The following is a 14,868-nucleotide window of genomic DNA, read 5'->3' on the forward strand; positions in this document are numbered from 1 at the left end:
CTTGTAGATATGCTGCCTGGAACTGAAACTGAAGTTAACTATAATACTTGAGAATAGGAAATATATTTGCTTTTCTAACTAACTACAGATAAGTAATAAGGAGAGTTTAGTTTGTAAACTTTTAAATAGGACATAACACGAGATTTAATTAGTTAGAGAGATTAGAGTAATAAAGGAATCTCACTAATACTAATTAAAAATTAATTTGTTTTGGTTGGATATCTAAGATTTGGAACCTAACCAGAATGTTGGAAGTTTGAATTGTTCTTGCTCATGTAAATATTTTGTACATATTGTTTTTTTTCTTATAAACAAAACCTTATTTTCAGAAGTGTGTGGTTTCTATTCACTGCCTCCTTCCGATACCTAGAATCTTCTGATGATCTACTAGAACATAGTATAATTTGATTTTCTCAAAGAGTGCGGTGACTAGTCACACGCAATCAGACCGGTGCTGCATAGGTGTTACATATTCAACTTTTCTCTATAACTCAGATCCTCAACCTCTGGAAACATCCTTGTAATCATAATCTGTAATCATTACATCTTATTGATAACTTTTCTGTGGGTAGGTGAACAGAACTGTACACAATGCTCCATATTTGGCCTCACAAAAATCTTGTATAACAACTTGTATTTCAAGTCCTGCACTTGATAGGCTGATTTATTAAAGCCAAAATCTCTCTTTATGACCCTATTTACCTGTGTTGCCACGTTCAAGGAATAATGGATCTGTATTCCCAGACTCCTCATCACTCTAACTTTCTCTGTGATTGTCCTACCCTTGGTTTGTCCTCCAGCAGTGCAATGCCTCATTTTTCTGAATTAAATTTCATTTGCCATTTTTCAGTCCATTTTTACAGTTGGTCCAGCTTCCACTGCCAGCTTTGATAGCCTTCCATGCTGTCCACTATCTTCGTAATCTTGTTGAATGTTGGACGCAACTTACATCTTCATCCTGAATGCCAAACAACTGAAACAACTACCCTCCCATTTTGTCAAAGATCTTGCTGAAGTTATTGTAGACAGCATCCACTGCCTTTACTTCATCAACTTTTCAGGTAACCTCCTTGGGAAAAAAAACCTCTCCAAAATTAATTAGACCTGATCTGGCACACCCAGATCCATGCTAGCTATCCATAATCACACACAGTTCATCCAAATACATATATATCCTTTCCCTTAGAGTACCTTCCTGTAATACTCACTACTGACATTAGACTTACTGGCCTATAATTTCCTGCCTTATTGTTAGAGCATTTCTTAATCAACAGACCACCATTAACTATCCTCCTGCCCTTTGGCACCTCACCTATGGTTGAGGATGTTTTAATTATCTCTGCCCTGGCCCCTGCATTTTCTGCACTAGGATACTATAAGGTCTGAGGGAACACCTTGTCATGCCCCTCAGATTTATCCACCCTAATTTGCCTCAACACCACAAGCACTTCCTCTTCTGTAATCAGAATATGGTTCATGACTGCACTGCTGTTTTGTGTCAGTTCTATGTAAATATAGTAAATATAGATGCAAAAAAAATCCATTTAAGATCTCCCCCATCTCTTTCAGCTTCATGCAGTGATGAGTACATTGTTCTTCAAGTGGACCAATTTTGTCCCTTGCTTTCCTTTACTCATAATGTACTCTGTCTATAGTAGCCCTTAGAATCCTCCTTCATCTTGTGCACCAGAGAAAATTCATGCCTTCTTTTAGCCCTCCTGATTTCCTTCTTAAGTGTTCTCTTGCATTTCTTATGCTCCTCGAGTGCTTTATTTGTTCTTTGCAGCCTATCTTGTTATGCACCTTCTTCTTCTCTATCAGAGCCTCAATACTCCTCAAAATCAAAGTTCCCTAAATCTGTTAGCTTTGCCTTATATTGTAACAGGAACATACAAACTCTGTGCACTCAATATTTCAAGGCTTCTCACTTACCAGGCATTCCTCTGCCAGAAAACAACCTATCCTAATCCACACCTGCCAGATCCTTTCCAATGCCATCAAAATTGTCCTTTCTCCAATTTGGAAGCTCAACCTAAGGACCAGACCTATCCTTCTTCATAACTATATTGAAACTAATTGAATTATGTTCACTGGATCCAAAATATTCTCCTACACACTCTTCTGTCACCTGCCCTATCTCCTTCAGTGATTGAGGATGGAAGGTGACTTGATAGAGGTGTATAAGATAATGAGAGGCATTGATCATGTAGATGGCCAGAGCCTTTTTCCCAGGGCTAAAATGGCTAACAAAAAGGGGAATTGTTTTAAGGTGCTTGGAAGGAGGTACAGAGGGGATGTCAGAGGTAAGTGTTTCACACAGAGAGTGGTGAGTGTGTGGAATGCACTGCCAGTGAAGGTGGTGGAGGAAGATACAATAAGGTCTATTAAAAGATTCTTACATAGGTACATGGAGCTTAGAAAAATAGAGGACCATGCAGTAGGGAAACTCTAAGTAGTTTCTAGAGTAGGTTGCATGGTCAGCAGAACATTGTGGGCCGAAGGGCCTGTGGAGTGCTGTAGATTTCTATGTTCTATGTTCTTCACTAATAGGAGTTTGCAGTATTGCAGTTACTGAGTTGTTCTACCAAACTCTGAGATGAATAATCCTTTCCCTAATTATCGGAGTGCATTTATGTCAGAAATCAATCAAAATTTTTGATGCCTATATTAGTTAATTATTTATTTTCAAGGAAGGCAAGCTAGAATTCGAACTAAATATGGAACAAGAAACAATACACTAGGTAACACAGAGGCTGAGAAGTATTGCTTTGACAGCACTTACTCCTCTGCTACAGAAATGGCATTTTGATACTCAGCTGAATGATGGCAAATAACTTGCTGACAGAGGAGCCCCAAATGGGTAACTTCTGGTTGTTGGAGTTCCTAAAAAATCCCAAAGGTAATTCTGGTTTTACTTATTTGAGTATAATATTGAAGGAATGGTATATCTTTGAAAATCTATTAAATCTGAATCCAGTCAGTTCTCTAGCTCTTTATCTGTAATTCTGCAACTTTTTTTTTCTCTTTCAAGTATCTATCCAACTCCCTTTGAAAGTAATGATTAAACCCATGACAATGACCCTATCAAGCAGTGGTCCATTACTTTCCATTTCACCACCAGTTCTTTTAATAGTGGTCAACTTAAATTTATGTTCTGTTTGTGGTCCTTCTTCCCTGGCAAAAGTTTCTCATTATTCCGTCCAACCACCTAATGATTTTGAAGTCTGCTATCAATTCACTTCTCAAACTTACTAACCTCCTTCCTTTAATGCAGTGACCAGAACTGAATACAATATTCTTATTTTGATTGAACTGTTAGTTTGTAATGGTTCAACACTGATACTTGCCGCACAACATGCAGGTCTCTCTGTTCTTGCATTTTCCTTACCTTTATACCCTTTATATTGTATATATTTTCTTTATTCCCTTTCTAGTTCTAGACTACTTCCTGGTATGAGACAGTTGTTCTATCACAAGCAGATAACAAAATAGTCCTTTCAGGCTTAGAAAAGCAAGGGGTAATCTCAATGAAACTTACAAGATTGGTCTGGAGATGCTTCCTTTAGTGGAAGAATCTTAAATGAGGGAACGTGATCGTAAAAGATGTGTAGGAAGTATTTGCAGAGGGCAGTGTATTTCTGGAATTCTCCACCCAGTAGCACTGTGGGGGATAAAGCATTGCGTTACTTAAAGAAAAGTTTTGAATTTTTTTTAAACTTAAGAAATTAAAGGCTTTTGGGAACGGGCACTAAATATTTGAAACTTGGGTCACATCAGCCATAATCATATTGACAGGTTTAAAGAGCTGAGGAAGCTTCATTTGGCGACAGCGGAACTTTACTTCCCAATGAGCTTAATGCCTTCTATACATGCTCTGACCATCAAAACATGGAGGAGCCATCATGAGCTTGCTCAGCCCCTGATGGTTCTGTGTTTTCAGTCTTTGCTGCCAACGTGAGAGCATCCTTCAGGAGGCAGAACCAATGGAAAATGGAAAGCTTCTGCCCAGATGGGATATCTGGCCAAGTACTAAAGACCTGTGCTGATCATCAGGCTGGAGTGTTCACTGAGATCTGTACCCTCTCACTTTGGCAGTCTGAAATACCCATTTGCTTCAAACAGGCTTCAATTGTATCACTGCCTAAGAAGAACAGGTAACCTGCCTCAGTGACTACCATCCAGTGGCACTTACATCCACAGTGATGAGGTGTTTTGAGAGGTTGGTGATGAAACATACCAACTTCTGACTGAAAAGTGACTCAGATCCACTTTGATTTGTCTAATGGCACAACAAGTTCACAGCAAATGTCATGTCATTGTTTCTTCATTCAAACCTGGAACAAATGGACAGCAATAATACATATATCAAGATGCTCTTTATTTTCTACAGTTTGGCATTCAATACTATCATCCCCTCAAAATTAATCAATAAGCTTCAAGATATTGGTCTCAATACCTCCTTGTGCAATTCTTTCTTAATTTCCTCACTTGCAGACCCCAGTCAGTTTGGATTGGCAACAATATCTCCTCCACAGTCTCCATTGGCACATGTGCACCACCAGGCTGTGTGCTTGGCCCACTTTACACTTATGACTGTGTAGCTAAGCACAGTTCCAATCCATATTTAAGTTTGCTAATGACACCACTGTCATTGGCCAAATCAAAGTTTGTGACATATCAGCACATGGAGCGGAGATTAAAAATCTGGCTGAGTGGTACCACAACCAATACCTCTTACTCAATGTCAGCAAAACCAAGGAGCTGATTATTGACTTCAGGAGGAGGAAACCAGATGTCCATGAGCTAGTCCTCATCAAAGGATCAGAGGTGAAGAGGGTTAGCAACTTTAAATGCCTCGGTGTTATTTAGGAGGACCTGTCGTGGGTCCAGCACGTAAGTGCAATTATGACCAAAGCGCAGTATCACCTCTACTTCTTTAGGAGTCTGCAAAGATTTGGCATGACATCTAAAACTTTGATAAACATCTTTAGGTTTGTGGTGAAGAGTATATGACTGGCTGCCTCACAGCCTGGTATGGAAGCACCAATGCCTTTGAATGGAAAATCTTACAAAATAGTGGATATGGTCCAGTCCATCACAGGTATCCCCTCCCCACCACTGAGCACATCTACATGGAGGGCTGTCTCAGGAAGGAGTATCCATCATCGGGACCTCAACACCCCAGATCATGCTTTCTTCTCACTGTTGCCATCAGAAAGCAGGTACAGGAGCCTCAGAACTCACACCACCAGATTCAGGAAAGACTATTACCCCTCAACCATCAGGATCTTGAACCAGAGGGGATGACTTCACTCAACATCACTTTCCCCATCAGTGAACTCTTTCCACAACCTCTGCACTCACTTTTAAGGTCTCTTCATCTCATGTTCTCGATATTTATTGCTTGCTCGCTTGTTTGTTTGTTTATTTATTTGTTTGTTTGTTTGTTTGTTTGCAGTTTGTTATCTTTTGCACATTGGTCGTCCATCCGGTTGATGTAGTCTTTCACTAGTTCTGTTATGGTTATTGAACTTATTGAGTATGCCTGCAAGCAAATGAACCGCTCGGTTATATATGGTGATATATACGTACTTTGATAATAAATTTATTTTGTATTTTGAACAGCTATTGAAGATATTCATCAAAGGAGTTGACTTTGCAGAAAAAGGTTGTGTTGTATGATTTGTCAATTTATGATAGAACTTGGAAATAGAAGCTTAAACCATGTGGAAGTTGACATTTAACTTCTCAGGTCAGTCAAGGTCTATATTTCCATAATATAAGTTATTGCACATCAATTTCAGCAAGGCATACAGTTTTAGGAAATGGTTCATCAAACATGACATGAAACATAATTCCAGAATGGAACAGCTGGGTAAGGCCCTGAAAGAGTTTTCCAGTTCCTATTGCTAATCTTATCAATAAGAAATGGACGGACAAAGTTACCTCCCTGTTCAGAACAAGAGTGTGGTGAAATTCCATAAAGCAACCCCAAATACTATCTTAATTCCCTAAATTATGGTAACTTCTACTGGAATTGATGGTATAAAGAGAATATATTATGTTAACAAAACACCTATGTTGTAGCTTAATTATTCATGACCCTTTAAACTTCTGAAGAGTAGAATAGTACTGAAGTTTATCACCCATCACATTGAAAGGTGGCATATGCCTTAGGACAGGGGTGATGAATCTTTTTGATAACACATGCCCAAATTGGTAATAATCTTCTTTCTGTTATCCCATCTGTCTCTGGTCCCCCACTATCTGGAAAAAATTTACTACCGAAGCCTGACTCATTTGACATGAGTACACATTATTTTGTTTGTGGTAAGCAGAGATGTCTTGGGTCGTCTCACTTCAAAGGTCTCGCTTGACTACAACTGCCCCAGGCTATCCTTGCCTTACCATGACATCCACAACTTCATCATTCATGAATAAATGCAGACACTGTACTTAAAACCATTTTACAAGCTTAATAATAGGCACATTGTGTAACAATCATTTGAAATAATCTGAAAGAATAATTATTTAACTTGGTTTAATTACTATGAGTAATTTCCATAAATACTCCTGTTGACTAGTTCTTGAACAAACATTGTTACAATGTTACATAATAGCCAAAGTATCTTTTTATATGCAGGTCTGCTTAAATAAGATGACAACTACCTCTAGAAAAAACTTTATCTACTGTACTTGGTTGATTTACTTTTGATAGTTTACAGTAGGTGACGGCACAATTTATATAATCTAGGTGTCTCATTATATCAACCTGCAACATTAACTGAATTTTCCTCTGCCCACAGATGCCGTCTGACCTGCTCAGTATTTCCAGCATTCTCTGTTACATTCGATCTCTAAGAACTACATTTGCATCAATATAACTTGTATTGTTTTTCACTTTCTCCTCTGCCTTTTTTTTAATCACTTTCTATCTTCTCCTCTGGGCAGATCAGCAGTCATTAACAAGCCTTCATCCCCTCTCTCAGTTGGCACCATTAACACTTCTATCTTTCAGTCTCTTTGTCTTCCCCTATCACAGGCCTGTATTTCCCAGTCCTGTTCCCACAACCCTCCTCTGCAACTTATTAGCTGTGATTGAAGAGGAAACCAAATACAGTGTATCTGAGTTTGCTGACGATACTAAATTGTGCAGAAGATACGGAGAGTCTGCAAAGAGATATAGATAGGTTAAGTGAGTGGGCAAGGGTCTGGCAGATGGAGTACAATGTTGGTAAATGTGAGGTCATCCACTTTGGAAGGAAAAATGGAAAATGGATTGTTATTTAAATGGTAAAAGATTGCAGCATGCTGCTCTGCAGAAGGACTTGGGAGTGCTTGTGTATGAATCGCAAGAGGTTAGTTTGCAGGTGCAGTAGGCTATCAAGGAGGCAAATGGAATGTTGGCCTTCATTATTAGAGGGACTGAATTTAAGAGCAGGGAGATTATGCTGCAAATGTACAGGATTAGGCTGCATCTGGAATACTGTGTGGAGTTCTGGTCTCCTTACTTGAGGAAGGATATACTGGCTTTGCAGGCAGTACAGAGGACCTTCACCAGGTTGATTCCAGAGCTGAGGGAAGATTGAGTTGCCTGGGACTGTACTCACTGGAATTCAGAAGAATGAGAGGAAGTCTTATAGAAGCATATGAAATTATGTAAGGGATAGATAAGATAGAAACCGGAAAGTTGTTTTCACTGATAGGTGAGACTAGAACTATGGGACATAACCTCAAGATTCGGAGGAGTAGATTTAGGATGGAGATGAGGAAGAAGAGCTGCTTTTCCCAGAAGATGGTGAATCTGTGGAACTCTCTGTCCAATGAAGCAGTGGAGGCTACCTCGGTAAATATATTTAAGACAAGGTTGGATAGATTTTTGCATGGTAGGGGAGTTAAAGGCAGGTGGGTGCAGATGAACCCATGGCCAGATCAGCGGTGATCTCATTGAATGATGGAGTAGGCTTGACGGGTCAGATGGCCTACTCCTGCTCCTATTTCTTATCTTCCTATTAAATTGTAAAACTAACTCTGTTTTCACTCCACAGATGTACTCTGATCTATTCATTTTTTTCAACATTTTCAATGTTTGCCTCTAATATTTTCTTTAAACAATTTATTTTGCATCAAGATGCCCAGGTAAAACATCAAGGAGCTAATTATATGTAATTGTGCTCAGCAGGAACCAAGTAGTTGGGGCTTTAGAATCTCATTTGAGATAACAGTATTAGGTTTGGATTGACAATTTTTGCCTGGTGTAATGACGCAGAAATTTATCCATCTCTATATTACATGCATACCACCAGTGATGAGAAGATACATCCTCCGATGCGCCGGGACACATCATTAGTGTAACCTGGGGTCGTTCGGTGTTTCGGGTCTTTCAACATCAGACACTCTTGCTTAGGCAACGCAGCCAGGGTTGATCAGCCCCTGGCTTGTGTCCCAACAGCAATAGTCCAGGGGTCACAACTCTTGACCCATAACCATCTGGAGACTTGCTCAGTAGCTTCTGTGACAATCACCAATAAACGTGAATGAGGACAGAATATCAGGCATGACTAAAATATAACATGCTATCCTTTTGATTTTTCTAATTTACTTTATAACTGTAGTTATATGCTTGCTGAATCTTTTTCAGTTATTTTATTAGTGTTCCATTGCCTACTAAGTTCTTCTAATTGCTTGATTAGTTCCCTTTTCTTATGAAGAAATATTTGCTTCAACTTCTTTCAAAATTCCAAGCTTACAGTTGCACACTCTTCTAAAAATGTGATAATGTATTGTGCATCAGTTCCGCAGACTACTAGGATATTCATATTTTCAAGTAGGTAGGCTTTTGCTCCCGTACACAGCATCACTACATTTTAACCTAAGAGTGAAGATGTGCCCCTTATTTCCAGAGCTGGCACGTGTACGATTGGATCTGGTTTACCACCAGATGTAGGGCCCTAAGTTAGGGAGTTGATTTGAAATAAAAGGCGCTATCCACCGCTGCTCCCCGGATCACAGGACTTTTCCTGCTTAGTTTGCTGGCAGAGCTTCAAGCTGCCAGGTCATTATGGCCATACTTATCATTCAGACTTCCCTTATTTTACAAGGGTGAAGAACAGGAGAAGCAGAAGTGAGCAAATGTGGATGTCTGCAAAGAGCTCCACCTAGAGTGTTCCTTAACAATGTGAATTCTCCTGTCTCATTTCAAGGAACAATGCAGGCATCACCTGTGCTTCTCTGGATAGACTGAGGGAGACTTTGCACTGTGTGATAACAGGACCTCCTGTTTCATTGGCCAGAGGTGGGCCATGCAAGAGATTCTCAAATCCAACAGAGCCCCAATTTTTACAGGAAGTTTTAACAGAAATAAAAATTAGGTAATAGGCATAATAGATGGTTGAAATTTACTAAACACTTAAACAACAATTAAAAAGAAATTACATAAGATATTTTAGTTAGAGGCAATAGGAGATTTAATTTGAAACAACAAATACAGTAATTGTGTGTTTACTGTCTTTCTGTCATTCCCATTCACATTTAGGGGTATTTCTTGAGCAGCCATCACTGATGTTTAGAATTAGAATCAAAATCAGACTATAATTTATTATCACCAATGTATGAATTTTGTTGTTTTGCAGCAAGACATAAAAATACTATAAGTTACAAATCAATAAGTAGTGCAAGAATGGAATAGCAAGATAATGCTCATGGACCATTCAGAAAAAAACGGAGAGGAAGAAGCTGTACAGGAGGCTTCTGTAGCTCTGCTACATCTCCTTGACAACTGGATGTAGGTACTAGATGGAGGAGGTAAAGGAGTCTGAAGACCCAGCCTTAACTTTTCAATAACGGCTTCTTCATTGAAGTGCAAATCTGTAGATGTTTCACAATTTCATTTTTTTCATCTTTTCATATAAGATTTTGATGGATTATATTATTATACATTGGTTTTATCTGATGCAAGGGTAGGAGTCTTGCATAAAACTTTGAACAATTTAGAAATTTATGCTGATGTGTAAGATCAAGGGAACCCTCAGCTGAATTTTCTTGCCAGCCAACTAGAATCCAGCCACAATTTCAATGGAAGATAAGAAAAACGCTATGCTGGATACACAGGACTATAATTGCATTTAGGATTTCTAATCTGGCTCTGTTCTTTCTGATAGTTTCCACAACCTTATGTATTATATTAATGAATTACTACTCTTTCCTCATCATTTCATGTAAGAGTGAGTAAATCATATCTAATTTTTATTTTCACCTACCCTATGTATGTTCTACTCTGATAACATTACAATTACAATAATTTTAAGAGGTTTGATTAACTTTTCTTGGACCTAACCTGTTTTGGTATACATACATACATACATTTTCATAGACTATTCAGACTCTCTTGTTCATAAAGTTCTGTGAGGTATCAAATTTTGATCTGGGAGAATCTCCTATCATAAGATTTTTACAATCAATTCTGCAGCGTAATTGGAAAACTGCATTTCAGGGAAGTGGAATTTTGGACTGTGAGAGGAAACCAAAGCACCCGGGGAAGCCCACACAGTCAGGGGAGAACGTACAAACTCCTTACAGGGCAGCGGTGAGAACTGAACCCAGGTCGCCTGTACTGTAAAGCATTGTGCTAACCACTGTGCTACCATGTTACTAGATATCCTGCCGAAGGGTCTTAGCCCAAAACGTCGACTGTACTTATTTTCCATAGATGCTGCCTGGTCTGCTGAACTCCTCAAGCATTTTGTGCATGTTTCTTGGATCTTCAGTATCTGCAGATTTTCTCTTGTTTGTCTCTATGTATTCTCCAGAAAGCATTAGGTTTAGAATGCATTGAGGGTTAAATGCGGAACAGTTTCAAAGAAGCTTGCAATAAATTTGGTGAGTTAACTCGTTGTAATTTGTATTGGATTTTAGGTATTCCTTTTTGACAGAGCACAACACACATCACTGGATGGTTGAATCATTCTGATGCATCAAAAATAATTTACTTGACAGCAACAATGCAATAGCAACCACTGTTAATGCATCCAAAAATTATAATTAATTTTATTTTTAAATACAATTACCTTACGAGAAAAGTATTAGAATTATTTGTTTTCCTGTGTTTTAATCATTTGTCATTTAGTTTTGAAAGTTAACAAAATTTCCTGTGATTATGCACTATGCAAATTGATTAATATAATGCTTTAAATGACTCATTCAAAGAGTATTTAATTCTTATAGAGTACTGAAAATGTTGCCTGGCCTACATAAGGAAGTCAAGGTGATCTAATGTTAATTTGTGTAACTTCATTTCAGCTACACCCTAACTGATCTCAGCCAGGTGTATTGAACAATTAAATCACAAATTAACGGCATACTTTCTTAACTCAGCTGGAATATGATCAACACTAGCTGGCAGATCCCTCAAGCACTCTTGGCTGCCTGGAGAGCCCCTGGCAATATCTGGCTCCTCAGCTTTAAGCCAACCTTAACGGGCACCCCAGCATAACCCTATTTTGTTGAAAGGTAATGACCCCTGTTCAAAATGTTCAGTGAACTAATGCTTGATTTGTACTTTAACTTCATAAAGTCACCTTTACCATAGTTAACAATGACCTATCAATCTGAGTTAAAATTAACAAATCACTTAGGACAAACTGCAATTTCTACTATTTCTAAATATAGAAGTACTTCTTAACCACAGTTTCAGATCATTGTACATATTTTTAACCAGCAGGACTAGCTTCTCTTTATCTAACTCATGTTACCCTTTGTATCTTCAAACTTCAATAAAATCATCCTTTAACATTCAAAACTCTGAACTAAACAATCTTTGTAATTTGTGACATTTGTGTGATTCTTGTTCACTTATCATTCTGATAAAATACACCACACTTGCTTCAAGCTGAGGAAGTCCTTCTGAAGATATGTGCCCAAAATTGCTTAGTATGATCCGCCAGAGGTTTGCGTAATTGTAACAAATGTTCCATCCCTTTTTACGGTATCTCTTTGGTGTTTTGCAGTGAACCAGAATTGATTAAGGTAAAAGAACCTATAGGGGAAAGTGATCATAATACGATCCAATTCACCCTGAAAGTTGAGAAGGAAAAGCTAAAGTCTATTACAGTGGAGTAAAGGGAATTACGGGGGCATGAGAGAGGAGTTGGCCAGAATTGATTGGAAAACAACACTGGTAAGCTAGCCGATAGTATTAAAGAGGATACCACAAGTTTGTCCAGATACATAAAGTGTAAAAGGGAGGCAAGAGTGGGTATTGGACTACTGGAAAACAATGTTGGAGAGGAAGTAATGGGGGTCAAGGAAATGGCAGACAAACTGAATAAGTATTTTGCATCAGTCTTCACGGTGGAAGACACTAGTAGTAGGGTGGAACTTCCAGGTGTCAGGGCTCATGAAGTGTGTGAAGTTACCATAACTAGAGAGGAGGTTATTGGGAAACTGAAAAGTCTGAAGGTAGATACTGTAAGTTACCTGGACCAGATGGTGTACACCCTACAGTTCTGAAAGAGGTGGCTGAAGAGATCATAGAGGCATTAGTAATGATCTTTTAAGAATCACTAGATTCTGGAAAGATTCCAGAAAACTGGAAAATTGCTAATGTCACTCCACTCTTCAACAAGGGAGAGAGGCAGAATAAAGGAAACTATAAGCCAGTTAGTCTGACCTCAGTGGTCAGGAAGATGTTGGAGTCGATTACTAAGGATGAGGTCTCAGGAAACTTGGACGTAAATGAAAAATAGGTCATAGTCAGCATCATTTCCTCAAGGAAAAATCTTGCCTGACAAATCTGTTGCAATGCTTTGAAGAAATAACAAGCTGGATAGACAAAGGGGAATTGGATGATGTGCATTTGGATTTTCAGAAGGTCTTTTATAAGATGCCACACATGAGGCTGCTTAACAAGCTACAAGCCCATGGTATTACCAGAAAGTTCCTAGCATCGATAAAGCAGTGTCTGATCGGCAGGAGGCAAGGAGTGGGAATAAAGGGAACCTTTTCTGGTTGGCTGCCAGTGACTAGTTGTATTCCACAGGGGTCTGTGTTGAGACTAATTCTTTTTGTGTTATTTGTCAATGATTTGGATGATGGAATTGATGGCTTTGTTGCAAAGTTTGCAGACAATATGAAGCTAGGTAAAGGGGCAGGTAGGTTTGAGGAAGTAGAGAGGCTACAGAAGAACTTAGACAGATCCGGAGAATGGGCAAAGGGATGGCAGATGGAATATTGATGGAAAATGTACGGTCATGTACTTTGGTAGAAGGAAGGAAAGGGATGATTATTTTCTAAATGGAGAGAAAATACAAAAAACTGAGGTGCAAAGGGACTTGGGAGTCCTTGTGCAGGTTTCCCTAAAAGTTAAATTGCAGATTGAGTCTGTGGTGAGGAAGACAAATGCAATGTTAGCATTCATTTAAAGAGGATTAGAATATAAAAGCAAGGATGTAATATTGAAACTTTATAAAGCACTGGTGAGGCTCACTTGGAGTACTGAGAACAGGTTTGGGCCTCTTAGAAAGAGTGCGCTGCAACTGGACAACATTCAAAGGAGGTCCATGAAAATGATTCTAGGATTGAATGGCTTGTCATATGAAAAGCATTTGATGGCTCTGGGCCTGTATTCACGAGAATTCAGAAGAATGAGGGATGAGTGCCTTGCAACCTATTAAATGGTGAAAGGCCTTGATTGTTGAATCGGGCTATCAGACCAGGGGATTTGAGCTGGGCCGTCAGACCAGGGGATTCGAGCCTGGCTGTCAGGCCGGGGGGATTCGAGTCGGGCGGATTGGGCTCGGAAGAGCTGACCTGGGTGGAGTCCGCGCTGCTGCATGCTACTCAGAGGTACCAGAGTTTGTGCCTTCCAGTTGGCACGAACGCAGCATGCAGTGAAACTGTGAGTAACCATCTTACACGTTTTTTTACATTCGCAAGACCCTGTTGGACATTGATTGCTGCTAGTCTGCTTCCCTTGTTTGGTGGTGAGACAGGCAGCGAGGCAGCAGTGTCGCCTCCATTGTAGCTAGGACTAGGCCTCAGTCCTTGGGCTTGCATTGTAGCGTGACGTCCCGGCTCGGTTGGGGGTGGCCTCTCTCCTCGGTGCTGCTCTCCAGTGGTGAATTGGTAGAATTACAGGCTGGACTGCCAGGGACCATCAATTTGTGGGACTTGTCACTCAGGAATTTGTTTTGTTACACGACTATGTTCTTTCTTTCCCCTTTCTCATTATTTTGAATGCACATGTATGTTTTGGCCCCAGAGGAACACCATCACATTTCATCACATTTGGCTGTATCCATGTATGACAATTAAACTTGATTTGATTTGTTCTTCTCTAATAATGTAAAGAATGAATGATGTTACAGTTAACTGGATCAAATCTCAACTTCTGCAGTTTTATTCATCTGTTTGATTGGTTAATATCTGCATGTTTAATTTAATTCTTACTTTTTTGGTTTTTGCTATGTAAATAAGAGTCTGATTGTTGTGGAATCCATCAAAATTATTAATATCCGCAGCGCACGCGCGGCCACTCCAGTGATGAATATCTGTTATTTGTCAAGTAGGGTGCCGTGCACAATTCTGATTTGATGGAGGCAGACATGAGCGCACGGAGGAACATCTGGTGAAACTTCTGAAATTCCTGTTTCGCTGCCGCTGTTACTGCGTTCTCCGAAATCTCCAGAGCGGAAGGCCCTGAATCCTCAGCTTTGCTTGTTGCTTGGCAGCTGGGGTGGGGTCGAAGCGCTCGGCAGAGATGGTGCTCGGTGTCGGAGGGCTGGTCGGAGGCTTGAAGTTTTCGGATGGACTCAGAGTCGGCTGTGATCGGGTGCTTCCAGGATGCTGCATCAGCAAGTTTGCGGTGCTGGA

General features: G+C 39.6%; 1 protein-coding gene across 1 annotated transcript in view; it reads right to left on the reverse strand.

Moving 5' to 3' along the window:
- LOC134349940 (melatonin receptor type 1B-like) overlaps positions 1-14,868 on the reverse strand; it is a 79,111-nt gene that overhangs the window by 24,493 nt on the left and 39,750 nt on the right. The gene's annotated exons all lie outside the window — the stretch shown is intronic.

Source organism: Mobula hypostoma, chromosome 7 (genome assembly GCF_963921235.1).
Source record: "Mobula hypostoma chromosome 7, sMobHyp1.1, whole genome shotgun sequence".
Taxonomy (NCBI): domain Eukaryota; kingdom Metazoa; phylum Chordata; class Chondrichthyes; order Myliobatiformes; family Myliobatidae; genus Mobula; species Mobula hypostoma.